Genomic DNA, 22,585 nt, shown 5'->3' with positions numbered 1-22,585 from the left:
AAGGAAGGAAGGAAGGAAGGAAGGAAGGAAGGAAGGAAGGAAGGAAGGAAATGATAACTATGTACAGTGATGGATGTGTTAATTACCTTGGTTGTGGTCATCATTTCACAATGTATACATATATCAAAATATCAAGTTATATACCTTACATGTATATAATTCCTACTTGTCAATTAAAGCTCAATAAAGATGGGAGGAAAAACAGATGTGGAGGGAAGATGGCAAAGCCACTACTCCAACAGATGTCCACAGGGCAAAGGGATGCTGGGCTTTCATCTTTCAGGTACACACAGGCTTTACAAGTGGTCCTTTCAGAGCACCCCCCCACCCCAGTTTGACTTGGGTGGGAGTGAATACCATAAAGAGTAGAGGGGAGAAGGAAAAAAACAGCTTTTCTCCCCCTGAAAGCGATGACTCCATATTCTAACAAATTCCATTTAGTTGAGGCAATCATTGTCAAATTTTTAGTCTTTTCTCTCTATAGACAGGAGAGAGCATGGATGGGTGTCGATCATAGTACTGGAGGGGCCTCATCATAATAAGCCTGAAGAGGAGTGTGGTGCTCACAATGCAGGATGCTCAGGGCTGATTCCACTCAGTTTCAGGGCATCAGCTTGTGGTTTCTGTTATACCTGTATAGATGCAGATGGTCTAGAAAAAAAGAAATTAAATGTGAGGATCTTAGAAATGGAAGACCAAGAAAATGAGATCTAAGGAAATTTTGCAAACCATGTAGAACAGGCTGGAAGATGTCTCTTGATATTTAGCTCCAGGAAAATAAGGATGTGTCTGTCCCTTCCCCCTGCGTGTGTGTCTTAAGTATCAAGCAATCCAGCATTTTGAAGCTGTGTGGGCTCCTTAGTTAGCAGGTAACAGGAGGAGTACATGGTGACTACATCATTATTCTTCCTCGTTATTCTTTGTAGTAGTTCTTTGTAACCTTTACTCTTTGTAGTCACTGCATTCCAAACTTTCCTAGTGTGATGGCCATTGGAAGCCTACGAGTGTCCTTCTGGAAAAATAATGGCAAGAGAACATATGCCCAAAAAAGACCACTGTGTATCTAGTCACCTCTTTTCTTTACAGTTCCCAGTTTGAAATGCCTTTCTATGGTTCTTGTCCACAACCCCAGCTTTCCAGAGCTGACGACTACACAGGTAGCAGATGGAAATCTATAGTAATTTGCCTCCTCCACTGGTACTCTTCAGAGCCATAGTGTGTTGTGTAACCCATACACAATGCGACCTAAAACAAGCACTTACTAGATATCTTTCAAGTGGAATTCAAACATAGGAAGATGTGATAGTGTGAAGGTCAGTTCTACTGACTTTCCTCTATTCTGTTTTGCTCATGAAAGCAAGTTCCTAGAGTGCATTTCAGCGATGATTCAATTGATGGATATTTGCTTTACATACAATATCTGGATTCACAATAATAGCCTGCAGCTGTGATTCCCCATCTTAATCTTGGTTGTACATTAAAAATGCCTAGGGTGAGGCGCCTGGGTGGCTCAGTCGGTTAAGTGACCGACTTCAGCTCAGGTCACGATCTCACAGCTGGTGAGTTCACCCCGCATCGGGCTCTAGGCTGACAACTCAGAGCCTGGAACCTGCTTCAGATTCCGTGTCTCCATCTCTCTCTGTCCCTCCCCCACTCATGCTCTGTCTCTCTTTTCTTCAAAAATAAACAGTTAAAAATATTTTTTGAAAAATGCCTAGGGAGCTTTCAAAGCTCCCCATGCCCACACACCCAACCCATTTACAGAGAGGATCTTGAGAGTGGGACTCAGACCTCAGGTTTTGTTTTGTTTTGTTTTAAGGCTTTCCAGAAGTTTCTGGTATGCAGCCAAAGTTGAGAAACACTGCTGTAAAGTAATCCAGAACTGTGTGCTCCAAATCCAGGAGTCTGTCTTTTTGCCATTAACTCCTTCTCATCCTTGGTCCTTGACCCTGCCCCCACCCCACCCCACCTCACCCCAAGCCTCCGTAGGCCTCTGGGACCCTGATCTTTGCCCCTCTGTTTAACACAGCCATAGTGAAGACGGAAGCCTGGGTGGCACAAGGGTGACATCTAGTGGTGAAAATAAATTTGTCAATTGTCCCATTTCCTGGAAAATTACAAGAGAAAGTCACCAGTGGAACCTGATCTGTGTGCATCCTTGCATTGGCTAACCCGTGCTTTTCTGTCCCATGTAACTGATGACATTCTGGGAAGATCACCAGGCTGAACTGCATTTTTGGAAACCACAGAGGAGAGGTTTTGGTCTCTGCTGAACTCAGTCTTCATTTTCAGGGGGCTTTGCCCACCCTGCCGAGAGGTCTACTGTTCATGGCCCTTCTATCACTCATAGGCACAGCCTGACAGCCCCTTGCCTCAAGCCTGGCAAGCATGCCAAGCTTTCCCTGTTTCACTCCCATTGGCACTAAGTGCTTGTGTGCACATGGGCTCATCTGGCCAGGCCCCTCAGGTGGCAGGCAGACAGGGGGTATGGGTGGGGGTGGTCTCTGATTTTCAAGTGCTCAAAGGCCCCCCTCATGCTCTGTGCCTCCCTCCATGGATACCTCTGCTGCTCCCAGCAAATGTAGGGGAGTTTATGCCTGTGGGCATTATATTGGATTACTAGGGCCGCCATAGCAAGGGACCACAGACTGTGTGGCTGAAACAACATAAATTTACTTTCTCACAGTTCTGGAGGCTGGAAGTCTTGATCATAGTGTTGTCCAGTTGATTCTTTTGAGTCTTCTCTTCTTGGCTTATAGATGGTTGACTTCTTCCCGTGTCTTTATATGGTCTTCACTCTGTGTGTGTCTGTGTCCCCATCGCTTCTTATAAGGACACCAGTCATATTGGATGAAGGCCCACCCTAATGACCTCATCTTAACTTGATCACCTTTTAAAGGCCTCATCTCCAAATACAGTCATTTTGAGGTACTTGGGGTCAGGGCTACACCAGATGAATTTAAGGAGGCAGGGACACAATTCAGCCAGTGACCAGCATGTTTAGCTAATATGCGAGATGGAATCCAGTAGATAAATTCTTCTCGCTTTTTCCCTGTTGACTATTTGGAGACACAGTAATTTTAGGCAGCCTCTCTGAGCTTGACCTTGGAGACCAAGTAACCTTTTGGCCCCTTAAAAAGCTGTGGCCAGCTCAGTAATGCATTCTGTTCTTCTTTGTCACACAACCCCGTTTCCTTCCTACTTCCTTCAGATAGTGCTCCCTACTGAAGTGTTTGCGTGTAAGATTTTCTTTCTAGAGTCTAGTGGTGCCCATCTTTCATATGAATTTCTCTGGTTTCACCAAGCTTAGGCACAATGAGAAGTTGCTGGACATTGATTTGGCTTCCTTGTGTTGTGTCAGATCAGTTCCACATAGCCAACCCTAAGTACTTAGTATATACAAGAGGATATAGAAGTATAAAACCGAGTGAGGCCTGGTACTTGATATAGATAATACAGGGCTTTTATAAGAGGCATAAGTAAAAATGGCTTTAACACAATGGGAAATTATTGTTAAATTTTTAATAGTTTCTTAAAAACTCAAAATGGTAAGAGTTGTGAAAGGGATAACGTCTGAGGTGTCTGTAACAGGTGTAAGCTCAGGACCTCACCCAAGTTTCTCTGAATTAAAGTCTCTAGTATTTGTGACAAGGAACCTGCATCATTAATAATCTCCCTCCCACCCAGGAGGGGCACCTGGGTGGTTCAGTCGATTAAGTGTCCGACTCTTGATTTACGGTTCGTGGGTTCAAGCCCCATGTTGGGCTCTATACTGACAGTGTGGAGTCTGCTTGGGAGTCTCTCTCCCTCTCTTTCTGCCACTCCCCCCACCTCTCCCTCTCTCTCAAAAATAAACATTAAAAAAATAACCTTGGGGTGCCTAGGTGGCTCAGTTGGTTAAGCGTTTGACTTTGACTCAGGTCACGATCTTACAGCCTGTGGGTTGGAGCCCCACATTAGTCTCTGTGCTGACAGCTTAGAGCCTGGAGCTTGCTTCGGATTCTGTGTCTCCATCTCTTTCTGCCCTCCCCACCCCCCTCCCAGCTCATGCTCTGTCTCTCTCAAAGATCAATAAACATTAAAAAAAAAAATTAAAAGCAAGTCTCCTCAGGAGAATTTGGTATGTGATAAATATTGAGAGCTTTCTTTTTTAAAGTTATGCTGTCCAAATAGTTAGAATAGTGCTTTGCACAGAATGGGGATCCAAAAGCATTGACTACGTCGGTGAACAAAAGTATGAGCCAATAAGGCATTTATTTGGAAAGGGACCCCACATCTTCCATATCTTCTAGATTCCAAATCCAGTGCTGTTTCCCTAAACCCCCTTGGAGAGCACCATTTGGGATTCCTTAAGTTAGGAAGGCATTAAGCCATTGTTGGAAATGGGCCTCTGCTGTTCTCAGTTCTGGAGGCTTTTCTGCAAGCTGCCAGAACTCAGACGCCACGCCGGCTGGACTCATTGCCCAGCCTGTCCACGGAGCAGGTGGTTGGCCTGAAGCTTCGAGAGGCAGTTAAGGTCAAACTCCCCACTGTCACCAGGGACAGTTGTTCTCAAGAACAGCTTTCATAAAAGAGTGAAATCCTCCTACTCAAATAGCCTTTGTCCTGAGAAGAGAGACAACTTTATGATTACTTTCTAATAAAAGTCTGTGCTAAGCTTGATTTCTGTGGAGCGTTCTGCAAGGGCTGATAACCCCTGGGATCATCCAGCTGATGGTGGATTGAATTCAATCCTGAATTCTACTACCGTGGGCTCTTGGGGGGTAACTTCTAACCTCTCTTAATGGAAAGGGACAAAGAAAGGCCAGTTCTGGATTTGTGAGGTCAGGCACAGCTCAGGCAGCATGGAATTTACAGAGTTGGCTGCCAGCTCAAGCTGTTTTCTCAAAATGACTGTCTCTCAAGGGAGAGATATTATGCTAATATTGTTAGAAGCTCAGAGGTTAGGTTATAAAACAATATTTATCTGCTCTTTTGTCAGCTTTATTTTTCGTTTTGGTTTAATGGTTGTTGAAAATGTGGGGAAATCAAGGGAGATGAAAAATTGCACCAAATAAAAAAGACTAAAGAAAGAAAAGGAGGGGAGTAGAGAGTCAGCAAAGAGCAAGTGAGCAGAGTATATTCACACATGAGAGAATGTGGTAGAGTGAAAGGGGAAGAGAATTTAGTTCCTGCCTCCCTCCTTTTTCCTTTGAAGAAGTACGGTGTAAGCTTCACACTGTCCTGACCCTGCCCCAAATTGTCAGTGACCCTGTTTTTTCTTTCCTCTAAGCCTGAAACAGGTATTGAGGGATAATCTTAGAAAGTTGTAAATTGCCTGAGCACAACACTGAGACCCCCCAGAGACTACTGTAAGTCTAATGCTGTCTAGCAGAGGGTGCAGCCACAGAAGAATAAATCTCTGGACTTGTGCCTTTGTCCGGCCCATGCCCGCTGCCCTCCTCTGTGTCTCACCATCTCCTGGAAAAGCTTTCAGCTGAATCCTTCATGCTCGCTCTCTCAGAAATACAGCCTCATGGGGCTCCTGGGTGGTTCAGTCAGTTAAGTGTCTGACTTCGGCTCAGGGCATGATCTCACGGTTTGTGAGTTTGAGCCCTCGAGCCCAGCATTGGGCTCTCTGCTGTCAGCACAGAGCCTGCTTTGGATCCTCTGTACCCTGCCTCTCTCTGCACCTCCCCCGCTAGTGCTTTCTCCCTCTCTCAAAAATAAATAAACATTAAAAAGGAAAAAAAGGAAACACCGCTGCATGTAATCCCTTTGCTATTTAGGGGCAGAGGTACCCAGGCTTGTGAGGGAAGAACAAGGATTCTGGACTCTGATCTGCCCCATTCTCCTTTCTCTCTCTCCCATACGAGGGTGAGACACTGAAAAACTGGAAGGTCAGGGAGGACGTTGTCCCATGGGACCTCTGGGTTTCTGCTCCCCACCACAAACCCCTAGAAGTAGAAGTATGGGACATCCTCCCACTGTTAGGAAACGTATTACAACGTATTCTCTTCTGCTCAGTGCTTTGCCCTTGTTGAAAAGAGAGAGGGGAGAGCAAGAAGGAATTAAGTGAAAAGGTTATTTCAACATACGATTCTGGTTGCGAATATTATGTTGCTCACATCGTTAGGAGGGTCAATTATGAATGTCCAGGGGAAATGACTGTGCCCTCTCTTCTTCTCTTATGTTCTCTCTTTCTCTCCCCTGCCAGTCTTGATACTCTCCTGCAAGGAGCTACCTGCGAGTGGAGGTCAGGACATAATTTTGAGGTAAAAATGTTGCTGCTTCTCTGTATGAAAAAAGATGTTAATTATAAAAGAGGAGTATCATTCAAGGTAGTCCTGCTTGTTTATTCTTGCTTTTGTTGCCCTTACTTTTGATGTCAAATTCAAAAAATCATTGCCCACATCAACATCAAGGAGCTGACCCCCTCTGTGTTCTTCTAGGAGTTTTATGGTTTCAGGTCTTAACATTCAGGACTTTAATCCATTTTGAGCTGATTTTTATGTATGGTGTAACGTTGGAGTCCTGTTTCATTCTTTTCCACATGGACATCTGGTTTCCCCAACACCATTTATTGAAGAGACTATCTTTTCTCCACTGTATGTTCTTGGTGCCTTTGTCATAAATTAATTCACCATATGTATATGCATGGGTTTGTTTCTGTGCTCTCTATTTTGTTCCATTGATCTATGTGTCTCTTTTTATGCCAATAAGATACTGTTTTGATTACCATAGCTTTCTTGTATAGTTTGAAATCCGGCAGTGTGTTGACTCCAGCTTTGTTCTTCTTTCTCAAGATGCTTTGGGTGTTTAGGGTCTTCTGTGGTTTCATACACATTGTAGGACTGTCTTCTCTATTTCTGTGAAAAATGCAATTGGAATTTTGGTAGGGATGACATTGAATCTGCACATCACTGTGTATAGTAGGGACATTGGAACAACATTCCCGGCCTTTTTCCCCACAGAAGGCAAAATGACTTGTGACGGAGGTTTCAAACCCCCCCTATCTCTGCTACTTGGGATCTGTCCACCTGTGTCTTCTCATCTGCTCTCTGCTGCCCCTCTCAGGGGACGCATGTGACTATGAACAATTTGTGCCAGTGTCAGGATAAATAAGCACGTCTGACTCAGGGTTAATTAGCAAGACCACGTTACATCAGGCCTGGTCCGTTTTTCTCCAGCTTCATCGGTAATAAAGGTGATAGTTTTATCTCCATCTACCTGACTTTTTTGCCCATCTTTCAGGGGGAGAAAGCAGACTGTTGCTTAATCACTTCTTAAAAGTTCGAAACAATCAATGCTAAAAGGGCAAGGCAGAGCCATGAGCAGAAAATGGGCCAAGAATTTTGATGGTAGACCAAATCCAGGTCTACCTGGAAAAGGAACACAATGCCTGGTGTGAAACTGCTTGGGCATTTGCCAAAGGTGCCTCTTCCTTAAGACACTGTACTTCCATCTACCAGAAAATGGTCATAAGATACTGATTTGCATAGAATGAGACAGTTTGCTATCATTCTTCTGGAAATTGCCACATTTTGGGTGCAGATGGATGTCTAAGATGAGACTGGTGCCCTCCAGAGTTGTGCAGTGCCCTACCTGTCCTGCAGGCAGCACCAGTAAATGCTGGTGTCCTACACCGTATTGGGAAAATGGGGACACCCATACACCAAGTTCCTTCTTTCCTCACTCAGTGCAAGAAGCCCTCGAGTAAATAGGGCCCTCAGAAGCTCCTTACTGGATTGGTCTTGCCCTGTCTGTGACTCAGTTTGGGCTTAAGGAACCATACTTTTATATCTATCTGAAGATATCTGAGTTCTCTAGGAACCAGCCTCTAACATTATCTTATTTTAGGTCTCGGATACCAGATCTTTTTTAGAAGCACCTGACCCTACAGCTTGTTATTGTTAAATACCAGTCACCCAATCCCCAAACAATTCACTAATGCTTATGCAGGCCAGCCACGGGCCAGGATTCCTGTGCAATCACCACTCAGTCTTCCCCATCTCCACAACAGCCTAGCATAGTGGGTACTCAAAAAGCTGGTGAATGAATAAATGAATGGATAAATTCCTCATTTGTATACATAGTACAGCATCCTCTCTGAGTCATGTTTGTCTAGAACGTATTCATTCGTATATCGCCTTTGTGCCTTTTCCCAGAACTATTATATTGTTAGTGTTCTTTAAATTGGCTCACTTTTTCCCTTAAATCTTTTGAGTAAAAATCCTCATCGAGTGAAAAACAGTATTTCGGTATCTTTGTGCTATGGTAAAATGTTCAAACCTCACACCACTGAAAAACATGTTACGTAGTGACTATTGTGCAAATATCACAACTCAAGAAGCATTGCCCTAGGTCCTGGGGTCCACCAGGAGCTGAATCAAGATCCAACAAACTCCCAGATGCCAGCTGAATAATGCAACCTGCAGGCCTTGTCAAAGGCAGTACACATTGTGACACTTGTTAGCAATAGGATAGGGAGAGCTGGTAGCACCAGGAGAGGTTGGCCATAGGCTCACAGGCTCGCAAGCTGTCAACCCTGTCAAAAAACAAAACAAAACAAAACAAAACAAAACACCCAGAGCCACGCCTGCCAGCCAGAGGAAATGAATCAGGACAATTATTCAGAGTCATTTGTCTGGAAGGGGGAAGAGACTTTTTTCTTAGTTTGCAGGAAATGCTTAGGTAAGCACGAACCCTGCTGGGCAGGCTAGCACCTGCCAAGTCACTGTCTGGAAACCCAGATAATTCCAGACTCTGCACTTCCCGATGAAGTCCCCTTGGCATCAGTTGTCAGGGCTGTCCGATGGCTCAGTGAGAAAGCTTCTGCTCAGCATCCTGACAGAAGACACTGCGTTCCTACATCTGCTTGCTTGTCAGGGAACAGGTGTCTCTGGGTGGTACTGCCCTGGGTGTGATAAACACCAGTCAGGAGAGGCAGGTGAGGCTGACTTGCGTAGCTGTGGAGGCCACTCTGGGCCCAGGAACAGGGCTAGAGGAGACGCCACCCTCTTGGTTCTAACTGTGGGGTGCCTTGGACATACCTTAATCCACCAAAAATATCAGAAAAATAAGGGGAAGAAAATGCGCTAGGCACTGTGCTGGCTGCTGTAAGGATAGACATTGTATATCCATCTTTTACAAAATGTTAGAGCAAGCCTTTATTCGTAAATAACCAAATAATAAAGCACTCATCCTGAACTTACTGGAAGGCCAGGGAATTTCCCAGGCATTTCTGAGAGTTCCCAAAGACAGCTTTATGTTCCCAAAACCCATTTGCTTTCCTCTGGGGTGCCTTCTGAATTTAAGTTCATTCATGTTGGCTGTGTCGAAATCATGTCTCCACAGTCCAGTCTCTCAGACCACTTTGCACATTGCCACACACACACCTCACCACCAGAGTAGATGCAGGGTCCTCCTTGAAGCCCCAAAGCACAGCAAACACAAGGTTGCCCATGCCAGATGTGTTTGATCAGAGTGTAAGAATGACATGAGGACACTACACTGTAGCTGGACATCTGTTGTCACTGCTTCTAGGACACATCAGCCCTGCCCCTTCCCAGGTACCCACTCCTGTCACTGTCACCCATAGCTGCTGGCCTCAGGGCATGACATAGGGGCTCACTTATCTACCCAGACAAAAATCCTCCTTCAAAATTCCTATATTTATAATTCCAGCCCCCTTCTGTTTTTCCCCATCCTCAGGAGCCCACAAGAGGAAGTAGAAAAAATTTTTAAAAGGTAAAAACAACTCTCTAGAGACAGATCACCTGTGATGAAGACAGCCCTGTAATTATTAAACAGGAAATTTGACCATCCTGTCTAAAGTATATGCATTTGAATCTTGCCATTTGCCTTTACCTCTGAATGACTAAATTATTTCTGTATTTATGTATGTATTCATTTATTTAGTAGACCTGCATCACGCCTGCTGAGTGCCAGGCACTGTACTGTGCAAAGATGAGCTCCTTTAATCTGTGTAACAGTCATACGAGATACTGTGTACTTTCACTCCTATTTGATAGATGAGGGCTCTGAGGCACAGAGAGACTGAATAACTTGTTTGACATCACACAGCCAGCAAGGAGCAGAGCAGGATTTAACCAGGTCAGTTGGTTCTGTAGTTGGTTCTTAACTACTTGGCCATACTTCTCTGCAGTGGTCCCCATCCGCATTGAGGGAGACCTAGTCCCAAAGACAAGCCCAAGCTTATACAGTGGGGCATAAGACGAGAATTGCTGTCCAGTGTGTCCCCTCTTCCCACCATCAAGGGTTCAGAAATATTGTTGTCTTAAAGCCCCCAGTTACATTATCCAAATTGGTTTTCATAACAACCCTATTCATTGTATGTTCTCTTGATTTTACAATTGGGAAAACTGAGGCACAGTAGGCAGTGGAGGTTGGATTTGACCCCAAACCTGGCTGATTTTAAAAATGTATGTTCTCAGGGTGCCTGAGTGGCTCAGTTGGTTAAGCATCTGACTTCAGCTCAGGTCATGATCTTGTGATTGGTGAGTTCATGCCCCACGTTGGGCTCTGTGCTTACAGCTCAGAGCCTGGAGCCTGCTTTGGATTTTGTGTCTCCCTCTCTCTCTGCCCCCCTCCCGCTCACATTCTGTCTCTCTCTCTCAAAAATAAATAAACATTAAAAAAAAATTTAAAGGGGAACCTGGCTGGCTCAGTCAGTTAAGCCTCTGACTTCTGCTCAGGTCATGATCTCACGCTTTGAGGGTTCAAGCCCCACATCAGGCTCTGTGCTGACAGTTCAGAGCCTGGAGTCTGCTTCAGACTCTGTCTCCCTCTCTATCTGCCCCTCCCCTACTCACGCTCTGTCTCTCTCCCTCAAAGATGAATACACATTAAAAATTTTTTTTAATTTAAAAATTAAATAAAAAATAAAAATAAATAAAAAAATATGTTCTCTCCACCATACAGAGCACTGTATCTATATGATGCTACTAAAGATAGTATTTTTTTTAACTTGCCTCATTTTAAATCTTTTACGTACAATGCTAAGTAAGGCTTGAAGAGTTCAGAAGGAGAAAAACTAGATTTCAAAGAAAAGCTTACGCAATGATCAACTGCATAAGTAATGTGTTTGAGCTCTGTGTGAAGGAAAAAAGAAACTTGCCATAGTTCTAGTTAGAGTGTAAGTCTTTGGGCCAGGCACATTCCTACACAGCTTCCTTAACATGCTTTCTGCCTCCAGGTTCTCTTGCCCATCAACCTCCCATTCACTCACAGCCAGTGAGGATCTCTCTCAAAGGCATTCATCTCCTCCAAATATGGTGATGACAATAGTAATAATAATACCTTCAACAGCCCTGTTCATCCAGTGGATATTTATTTAGGTGCTCATTGGAAGTGCTCATCTATCAGGATGCCTGGATTTGAATACTGAGCCCACCATTTCTTAGCTATGTGACCATCGGCAAGCTATTTAACCTCTTTGTGCCTCAATTCTTTGTTGTAAAGATAAAACGGAATTACATATGTAAAGTGTTAATAGCAGTGCCTGGCATATAGGTAGGAGCTCAATAAATGTTAGTTGTTACAGGTAGAATTTGCCAACCATAACAGTAGGTACTGGTGACACAAATAAAAAATAAATGTAGTGTGACCGCAACTCAAGTTAAATCATAACTGAGATGAATGTGCATCCTTAACTATGACTGCTACTTGGTTAAGCAAACGTTATGTGGGAGTAAAACTTTACCCAGCACTGTCTCTTGACCAGTGCCTCAAAATCAGAGGGATCCTATGGAAGAAATGCTGAAGTTATCTGAATATTTTTTCAATCTTGGCTCTAGGTGAAAATTAAGAGTCCATGATGTTGGGAGAGGGCAACTTCTGACAATATGTCAGACTGAGCTCATGTTGCAGGACTTCCTTAGTGCGACAAATCCTAGCTAAATTAAAACTAGAAAAAAACTAATACATAGTCTTTTAAATATATACACTTTCTCACATCAGCCATGTGCTTGGCTTTATGTTGAGTGCTAACAGTATAAAAAGAAATACCTTGGTGCTAGAAACAAAATAAGAAATTGAAGCAAAAGCATTAAGAGATAATGCTGTACTCATCCGCAGGGTTACTGGTCTTATATATAGGTCACATGAGCTAGTGACTGAGATTTTTACAACCACACAAGGCCAAGAGACATGGCTTTGGAGAGAGAGAGAGAGAGAGAGAGAGAGAGAGAGAGAGAGAGAGGTTGAGCTGTAACTAAGCCCCATGCATAAGGCTGGGAACTTTGGATGCTATTCTATAAAAAGGAACATAAAAAAAAATCCACAAAAAGGAGATAAAACTTCATTCTCCATTTCATGGAAGTTTCTATATAACTGTGAGAAAACAAAGTCACCATAAGAAATAGAAAAATGTTAAGCTTGAAGCACGTGTAGTAGATGACCAGAATTCACATTATTATTGTAATTCAGAAAAACCCCAAATAGGAAATAGAGGCAAAATTTGTTTTGGAATTAGTGTGACGACAAGGATCTTAGTAGCTAAAAATCCAAAACCACTCTGCAAGGATACTTCTGGGACACATGGGCCTCCCACAGGGGAAAAATATATATATATCTCTGAACATAAGTTCCCAATTAAATTATAAATTAAAAAACAAAGTTATCACAGAGAAATCCAGCAGGTAATAAAAAGAAGAATTAATACACAACATGGAAAAAAAAAAAGAAAACAAGCTTAAAAAAAGATAGTATGTAAAATAGAGACAAAATGATGAATCAGAAATCATATTAAAAATAAGGAGTATGAACAAAATAATATGCATATTTGAAAAAAAAGCAAATAAAACTTTGAAGAATAAAAGATATAGTCATTAACATTGAAAACAGCAAGCTGAATTTAAATAGAAGATTAGATACAGCTGCAAAGAGAATCAATAAACCAGAAGAGAAACCTCAGGAAATAAAGTAGATTATGTCATAGAGAAATAAAATTATAAGCCATTTTTAAATGAGGACATAAGAAGAAAGTTTAAGTGTACATGTAATAGAAATTTCAGAAAGAGTGAATATAAAGATTTCAGAAGGGAAGAATAGAAAGGATGAGAAGAAAGCAATATATAAAGAGATAATGGCTGAGAATTTTTCAAAGACGATTTGAAAGGCACACTGAGTCCTGAGAAGAGAAAATAAAAACCATCCTATACCTTTACATGCCATGGTAAAACTTCTGAACCTTAAAAGCAATGGGAGAGAAAAAAAAAGACCCTATGACCCTACAAAAGAATTAGAATTAGATTGACTGCAGAGTTCCTATAAACAGCAAAAGAGACCAAAGAACTGTAAAATGATGTCTTCAAAGTTCTTAGTAAAATAACTGCCATCCTGAAATTCAGTGCCAGCTCTCATATTCAAGAGCAGTGGTGAAACACTACATTGGTGAGCATTCTAGAATGATTAAGTCCAAGCCTTGGTGTCATGGAGCAGCAGATTAAAAGGATGCTGGGAATCCCTGTAAACCAATATTCGTGGACTTAGAATTTCCCAAAAGAAAACAGAATCATCTTTTTCTTTCTAGAAAAAGAAGGGAAATCCATTAGGACTGATTTTAGGTTCTTAACCTACTCCAGCCTCTGAACACAAATCTCCAAGACAAGCTGGGTTCATATGACAGGCAGGTGATTGAACTGGCCTGAGAATTCCTGATGGAAAACACACATAGTTGTCTGCATTGGTCAGGAAAACTCTGAAATTGTCACAGTTTCCAAGAGCTTACTGGATACTGAATGAAATAGGTAAGTTTATAATTGTTATAAAAAGTGGGTGTGCTCTAAAGGTGGGAAGTGGGGTGCCATGGCCACTCAGAGAGAAGACGCCTACTCCTCATTGTCTGTAGTTCAGACTCAGCTTGACAGTCTATGTCTTTCACCATAATGTCCTGTCATAACTTCTCCAAAATAATCTTTCGCTACTCCCCAAGCTAACACTCCCCTCCAAATGATTGGACTCTTCACTAACCCTTGAAAACAAGTCCCATTTTAATTAAAGTCCCATGTTAAATAAATATGGGCTGTTTGTTGGTTGATTAGTTGACTGGTTGAGTAACAAAAGCAATTCAGATCTCCTTATGTCTTGACATTTCAGTTGTGCTAAACCGCTGTGGACAGATTATAAATCAGGTTGTACATAGAAAGAGAAATCTCTGTTATAAAGCCATGTGACCTAACCTCCAGGTTGCAACAACTTTTCGTTAAAGCGTGTAGTATAGTACAGAAGTTTAGATGCCAGCTTTGGAGACCGATTTCCTGAGATCTAATTCTCATTCTACGATTAGCTCTGTGACCTTGGGTAAGATATTTAATTTCTTTGCGTCTTGATAGCAAACCATAGGAATAAAATTAAGGCGTTACTCATAAAATACTTGCAAGAATTTAATGAAGCAATATATGTAAAATTAAAATGTGCCTGATAACTGGCACATACTTAATATAAGTTAGCATGCATTGCCATTATTTTTATTAATGCTTAAATGCAGAACAAGGAAGAAACATCTACTATTTGATTTATGTATTATTGCAGGTAAGAGAAGGGCATCTAAATGAAGATTTGGAGAGGACCATGCAATCTTCCAACTTCCTATAATTCTACACCAATTCTCAAAATATAGAGTAACTACTGAGACTAGATACCAGGTCCTCAATCTACCATTCATTCTATCAACTCTATCACTGGTATAATACAGGTCTCCTGGCTTATAACCAGCACTTTCATCATTTCATTATTATTTTTACAACTCCACTGATAATACTTACCTGACAACCGTTGCTATTATCACAACCATAACTAATGCCACTGTTGTGTTATCATTGCTTCCTCCCCACTAGAAATCATTTATGACGTACCAGCCTTGTGCCAAACACTCTAAAAAAAGTATTTTCTCAAAAAAAAAAAAAAAGGATTGTCTCCAGTCATTATAACAACTCTGCAAGAATTATATTTCTCTCCCCATTTTACAGATGAGGAAATTGCTAAATAGCTTGTTCAACATTCACAGCCAGTGGGCAGAAGGGTCAGGATTCAAACCTAGATCCTGCTAGCTCTCAAGGCCATACCTTTTCCACTTTGCCAACCTGCCTCTCTACCTAAAATGTACTGGAGCACAATAGAACAGATTTTTACCAGTTTTACAGCTGTTTCTCTCAGCCTGCAAAACAGATTGCTCCCAGTTGCTGAGCCTGATGATTGGTGCCAATTTGTCAAAATGCCAGTGGAGTTTTAATGATTTAGAAAAAAGCACAGGCTGATGGCTTTTTCTACACCCAGCAGATGCCTCTGTTCCAAGAACTCTAACAGCATCAAAGTGGAGCGCACCCCCTGACTTGCAATGTTTCCTGCAAATGACAAGTCTGTGGACGTCATCTGGGGACCAAGGGCAAGGATGAGCTCTGTCAGGCTCATCTGCCGGGAAAAGGGGAGCAAAAAAAACAACCAAGATAAAACCACCATGGGGCTGGAAATCTGGCAGAGGATGGCCTGAAGATTAGTTTTAGATTAGATAAGTCCTGTCTTTCTCTTGGTATTTGGAAAGCCTTGAAACTTCAGCTTTCTTACTTTGGCTCTTCTGTTCCAGCTCTTGGCATAATTATTTTGATGAAGTGCATCCCAAGATGAGAGCCTCACTGAAGTCTATTTGACAAGAACGCAGAGCAGTAAAGGGGAGAAGAAAGCTGTGTGTGCAGCTCAGAAGCCACAGATAAATGGGGTCTATTCACAAGGCAGTGTGAAAAACGGGAGAGTGATGGTAGCCATTTTGCAAGGTGCGGGACTTATGGACTCATAAGTCTTTTAGAACTTGGCAATTGTGCTTCAAAATGATGGAGAAAAATGAGCAAGTGACTGCACACCAAATATAACCCACCTTTCTGAGAGCAGGAAGCAGGAGCCCACACTCATGCCTCATGTGGCATTTCTGTGCACGATCCATCATCTGGGCTGGGGAATTCACAGGCCTTGGAAACCTCTGCAGAGCTTCAAAGGTAGGATATGCTTTGAATTCTGAGTTATTACAACTCATTCAAATTCTCATTTTCCACAGGGTTGCTAAATCTTATCGGGAGCTGCTTTTCTAAGGTAGGTCCAGCATCTTAGCAGACAAAGGGGACAAGGAGGAATTCTGAGAGGCTCTAGGGAGAGAGAGCATAATGAGGGTGTAGGAGTGGTAAACTTCCAGGTAAAGGGAGTTGCCTACGGCAGGCTGTTAGAAGCCTACGTGGTGGTGGTGGTGGTGATGATGGTGATGACGATGACAACGATGACAGTAATAGCCCCTCCTACTTGCAGAGCATTTACTCTATGCCAAGTCCATGCCAAGAGCCTTCATAGGCAACAGGTGTCATATGTTTTCTCCTCCCTCTGGCATCTTACGTACTTTGTTTTCAGTCCCCTACCTGTTTTTTATTTTAGGCTTCAGGATTGAAAAGTCTGGTTTGTGGGAGGGTCAGATCATGGAGAATACGTGATCAGGTTTTCTGAGATAGACGTATGGTTGCAGATGAAAACAGAGTTCTCAGACTAGGGTGGAGGGAGAGTTTCAGAAGGGACACAAAGCTTTGGTATTGATGAGGGTCTCTAAGAAAAGAGTCTTCTAGCTGGACACCCTGAGAGCTGGCTATCTTAGTTTTTTCACTAAGTTTTTGGCTGTCATAATGAAATACCAGTGGGGGACTTAAGCAACAGAAATTTATTTTCTCATGACTCTAGAGGCTAGAAGTCCAAGATGAGGTGTTGGTAGGGTTGGTTTCTTCTGAGGCCTCCCAGAAGAGAGGTTAGTTTCTTCTTGGCTTATAGATGGCTGTCTTCTTCCTGTGTCTTCTTCCTCTTGTGTGTGTCTGTGTCCTAATTTCCTCTTGTAGTAAGGATACCAGTCATTTTGGATTAGTGTCTACCCTAATGACCTCATTTGAGCTTAAGTTCCTCTTTAAAAACTCTATCTCCAAATGCAGTCACATTCTAATATACTGGGGGTTAGTGCTTTTACATATGAACTTTGGGGGGGAGCAATCATTCAGCCCATAACAACGGTCTCAGGGACAAGGAGCACAACAAAACCATAGGTAGTTTGGGGAAAGAGGGGAAAGTACAGAGGATTCGCTAGATTCTCTTCCCAAATAGTATAGCAAAGCAATAAGACCCAATAGTAGAAATGGCTGTGTGTTGTATTTATGCAGGAAAGCATGAGTTCACCTCACAAAGTTTGTCAAATCCAGAGTGGCCAAGCCCTTTGTCCCGAAGAGCAGGTCAGACAAAGCACAGATAGGTGGAGGCTCTAAAAAACTCTGGCATCAGAAAAAAGGGAAAATGAAACAATAGCATTCTACCTAAGATACGAAGGACATCTCAGAGAATATCAGCATGTATAGATGTTGATAGCCAATCTTGCCATTTGTGTAACACTTACTATATGCCAGGTTCTGTTATAGGTGATAGCTTCATTTGAATCAGATCATTTCATTCTATCATCAATCCTACAAAATAGCTATTATTATTACTCACACTTTACAGATGAGAAAATTGAGTCATAGAGAGAACTTGCCCTAGGTTACAGACAAGGAAGTGAAGAACCAGAATTCAAGCCATAGGCCAAGCTCTTGACCAGAACAAAGATTAATCACTACCCAACAATGTATCCACACTGATTATAAAAATATCAAATGCTTCTATATATGTTGGCGTACAACTGGTAGTCCAATACTCCTTAATGCTTTCTTGCTGCCCTGTCCACCAAGACCCCTCCCCTGGGACCCCAAGAACAGAATCCCTACATTAACAATTAATTCCAGGGTCTGCCAGGCTCCTGTTCCAGCTCTGCATGTCCCATTCAGACTGATGAGACCCAGTGCCATAGTGGTGTTTCTTTTTTTTTAATATAATTTATTTTGTCAAATTGGCTAACATACAGTGTGTAAAGTGTGCTCTTGGTTTTGGGGATAGATTCCCATGGTTCATCACTTACATACAACACCCAGTGCTCATCCCAACAAGTTCCCCTCCTCAATGCCCAACACGCATTTTCCCCTCTCTCCCACCTCCCCCATCCACCTTCAGTTTGTTCTCTGTATTTAAGAGTCTCTTGTGGTTTGCCTCCCTCCCTCTCCATAACTATTTTTTCCCTTCCCTTCCCCCATGGTCTTATATTAAGTTTCTCAAGATCCACATATGAGTGAAAACATATGATATCTGTCCTTCTCTGACTTATTTCTCTCAGCATAATGCCTTCCAGTTCCATCCACATTGCTGCAAATGGCATGATTTCATTCTTTCTCATTGCCAAGTAGTACTCCATTGTATATACAAACCACATAGTGGTTTTTAAATATCTTGAACATTAGTCCTGCCTTATACTCCTGTATCATATTGCCTCTTGTGGGCCAGAATGTCCCCACCAATACTTTGGAAACATTACATCATTCAGGATCAGCTGTAGCCACAGCCCCCACAGCCAGTGGGTTCATCTAAAAAGTCTTGCTCATGCTACATGTCCAGCATGTGTCAGCAAAGAGTCTCTGCTCATCATAGTCACTCAGGGGTCCAGCTGATGAAGCTTCCACCCTAAGGTGTGCTTACACAGATACCAAGGGAGAACCAGACTGTGGCATATCAAATGCTGACTCTTAATTCTCCTACCAGGGAGTGACATATGTCATGTCCACATACATTTCAGTGGACAATGTGAATCACGGGGTCATGCCTATCTTCAAAGGGGCCAATCCTACATGTGTCTAAAAGAAAGAAAGTAGAAATGTTTGGCACAGAGCATTGGTGAGCAACCCACATGGCCAGCACTTAGTGACAACACATGGAAGCTGAGAATCCTACATGTTCTAAGATGATGCTCCCTTTTTTTTTTTCTATTTTTTAATGTTTATTTTCGAGAGAGAGAAAGAGAGAGAGAGAGAACACAAGCAGGGGAGGGGCAGAGAGGGAGAGGCAGACACAGAATCTGAAGCAGGCTCCAGGCTCTGAGCTGTCAGCACAGAGCCCAACATGGGGCTCAAACCCACAAACCATGAGATCATGACTTGAGGTGAAGTCGGACACTTAACTGACCCTGAGACACCCAGGCACCCTCTGAGATGATGCTTCTGACATGGAGGACTTATAATAAAAAAATCAAGTTCTAATAACATTAAGTAATTGTATTTAAAAAATACCTAGGTTCCTCAAATGATATTTATATATACAACACTTAAATTATTTCATCAAATAATTATATAAAACACTTTAAGATGATATTTTATTCCTGTTTTATAGACAAGGACACTGAGCTATGGTAAGTAACTTGCGTGAGGACATTACCAAATACTACAGCTAAGATTTGAACCCTTGTCTGCCTGGCTCCAACACCTTTCCAGTTTTAAAACACATGCTGTCATTTATTCATTCATTTTACAGTTACCTACTGAGAGCCAACTATGTGTTAGGCACTATAATGAAGTTGAGAATACAGCAAGGTCTCTCCTGCATGGAGCTTAAATTAGGATAAGGGAAGAAGACCCAGAATAAAAAGCAAGGAAACAACTATGTAAACAAGAAGATATTGAGTAATAATAATATGATGATGAAAAGAAAATGGAGAGTCACATGATAAAGGGGCTACTTTAAGGAGGTGATATTTGAGCCCAGACACAAATGACAAGAAGGAGCCACTGATGTGAATGTTTGAAGGAAAAGGCATTTGGCCCAAAAAGAACAGTTAGTGCCAAGGCCTCAAGGTCAAGATAAGCTTGGAAATGAAAGGACCTCTTATGTAGTTACAGTCAGATGTCAGCTGAGGCTACAGTCCAATGAAGGATCCACTGGACTGGATGTGCAAGATGGTTCACTCAATATATATGGCTGGCAGCTGAACTGGGGCTTCACCTATGCCCTCTCCATATCACACATGGCCTCTCCGAGTAGCATGAACTTCTCACAGTGTGACAGTGGGATTTCAAAAGGGAATGTCCCAGACCAAACATTCCAAGAGGTAGAAAACAGAAACTAGCTTGGAGTTAGCACAGAATCACATCCACAATATTCTAATAGTCAAAGCATTGGCAAGGCCTGGCCCAACTCAAGAGGGTTAAACTGGGTTAAACAGTGTTTCCCCCAAATTCAGGTCCATGCAGAATCTCAGGAGTGTAACCATATCTTGTAGGGTCTTTGCTGATGTGCTTAGGTAAGTTCAAATGAGGTCATACCAGATTGGGTGGGTCCTAAATCCAGTGACTGTGGGATGAGTCCTAAATCCAGTGACTGGCATCCATATTAGAGGAGAGACACAGAGACAGAGATGCAGAGATGGAAGCAATGCACTGGGAACCAAGGAACAGCAAGGATTGCCAGCAGCCTCCAGAAGCTGGGAGAGGCAGGGAACATCCTCCCTGAGTTCTCTGAAGGAACCACCCTACAGACACCCTGATTTAGGAATTCTGACCTCCAGCACTGTGAGAAAATAAACTTCTGTTGTTTTAAGACTTTCAATTTGTGGTAATTTGTTACAGCAGCCTTAGAAAACTAAGAAACAGGCGGAGAAATAACTCCTCCTTCTGAGGAATGTGACGGTCACATTGCAGAAGAGAAAAACAATGATGGCGGATATTATCAGGGCCATCCTGGGAAAAGTACCACCTGCTACTAGTGTTCATATCCCAAACAGGGTAATAGTCTCAGGAGCTATCAGGTTGGTTTCTTCTTCCTTTAATAATTTGTATGTTCTATGTTTATGTGAGTGTGTGTGTGTGTGTGTGTGTGTGTGTGTGTGTGTGTGTGTCTTGCTGTAGGGCTCCAGTATCTTCTTTGGAAAGTGTTGGGGTGTGAACAAACCAACAACAGTCTTTTCCCTGGGTTAGGGCTACAGCTTACACCTCAACCCGTGAGTGTCACTGTTCTTTTTGCCGGACTGAATTTCAAACTTTTTCTCAGCAGGATGTAAAGATTGAGCTACAGCTTTGACAATTTCTGAGCTCTTGCTGTGGCTGAGATCAAGGAACCATAGTTAATCACCAAGGAGTTGGTGGATGCTGCTGCCACTTCTCCACACAAAGCACCAAGGCCAACCCAGCCCAAAGCTAGAAGACCACAGGACCTGGGCATATTAACAGCTACTCATGGGTCTGAAAAGAAGGAGTGTGTCCCAAGCACTGAAGAGGCTTCTGCAAGTCTCCTGTGCCTTCTGAACATGCCTCAGGAAGCTGTTCTCCAGCTGTTACCTAGGAATTTGAGATTTAAGGCTTGAAGCTTAAAGACCATAGAATCACTGGCATCTCATTGGGAACTGAGACAGTGGATATGGACACGCTTTGAAAGATGTAACAAATAAAAGCAGAGATTATTACGGATGCTTAGTGTCAAATCCTTCTACCATATGCCTCCACTAACAGGAAACTCACTACGATATAAACATGTTACAGGCCCAGCCCTCAGTGGTGAGGAAGTTTGCTCTCTGTCCAGATAATTTGGTGGTAGGCAGAGGAGGTGGGGAGAAAGTCACCTGTGAGGTAGCAAAGTTCCATTACTATGCATGGATGTAAGAATTAAAGCTGCGTGACGAGAGGCCCAAGTTGAGAATCCAAAAATAAAATTAGCCCAAGATGATTGAAACCATAGGACAGGTTTCAAGCAGGATTAAATGTAAAACTACCCCGAGGGAACATTTTCATAATACAAGGTAATAATTTGCTCTTCCCATTCCCAAACAAAAAGGAAATGTAAAAAACATTCTGCCAAAGCTTGAGTTTACTAGGGAAAAAGATTACAAAATACATGAGCAAATGAATCTTCATGGAAACATGTGATAATAGGAAAATTATCTGCCCCCCACTCCATTAAACTGGAACTAATATGGTAAATCTAAAAAAGGTGTAAGTGAGCCTGGGTGGCTCAGTTGGTTAAGCATCCAACTTTGGCTCAGGTCATGATATCATGGTTCAGGGGGTCAAGCCCCACATCTGGCTCTGTACCGACAGCTCGGAGCCTGGAACCTGCTTTGGATTCTGTGTGTGGGTCTCTCTCTGCCCCTCTCCTGCTCACGCTCTGTCTCTCAAAAACAAATAAACGTTTAAAAAATATTCTAAAAGCTATAAGTATATTTGAAATGAATAAAGTAATGAATAAGTATATTTAAAATGAATAAATAAAAATACTGATAGATGGGGGACTGAAAAAAAGCTATTTAGTATTTTTAAAAATAACAGGTAAAACTTCAAGAAGTGAAAACCGAACTATTGAAATGAAAAAACCCAGTGGTTAGCTTAAAATTAAATTAGATACAGCTAAAGACAGAACAAGTAAACTGGGAAAATTATCTAGAATGCAACAAAAGGATATGGAGAAAAAATGTGAAATAAGAGTTAGACATTGAAGATAGAATGAGAGGGTCCAAAATATATCTTCAACCTATTAGTGGCTAACCAAAGAACTTCAAAACATAAGGCAAAAATTGACATAATTACAAAGAAAATATGACAAATCCATAGTCACAAAAAAATGTGACATCTCTTTAAGACATCTCTCTTAGAAACTGATATATTGAAAGACCAAATATGAGAACATTTGAAAAATTTAATAAGCAACCTTGAGCTAATGGACA

At 42.2% G+C, this 22,585-nt stretch overlaps 1 long non-coding RNA gene across 2 annotated transcripts in view; it reads left to right on the top strand.

Annotated features, from left to right (window-relative positions):
• Positions 1-21,335, top strand: part of LOC121040450 (uncharacterized) — a 96,753-nt gene extending 75,418 nt beyond the window's left edge. Inside the window, exons 3-5 of one of the 2 annotated variants that reach the window (XR_005795302.1) lie at positions 6,197-6,254; positions 15,587-15,992; positions 20,923-21,335. This is a non-coding gene — a long non-coding RNA (uncharacterized LOC121040450). Of the gene's footprint in view, positions 1-6,196; positions 6,255-15,586; positions 15,993-20,919 lie in introns of both variants that reach the window. The other variant, XR_005795303.1, reaches the window with a different exon arrangement.
• Positions 21,336-22,585: the final 1,250 nt, after the last annotated feature.

Source organism: Herpailurus yagouaroundi, unplaced genomic scaffold, assembly GCF_014898765.1.
Source record: "Herpailurus yagouaroundi ecotype Mexico unplaced genomic scaffold, PumYag 182, whole genome shotgun sequence".
Lineage (NCBI taxonomy): Eukaryota > Metazoa > Chordata > Mammalia > Carnivora > Felidae > Herpailurus > Herpailurus yagouaroundi.
Note: the sequence above shows the minus strand (reverse complement) of the source record. Positions and strands in the feature narration are given on the sequence as shown.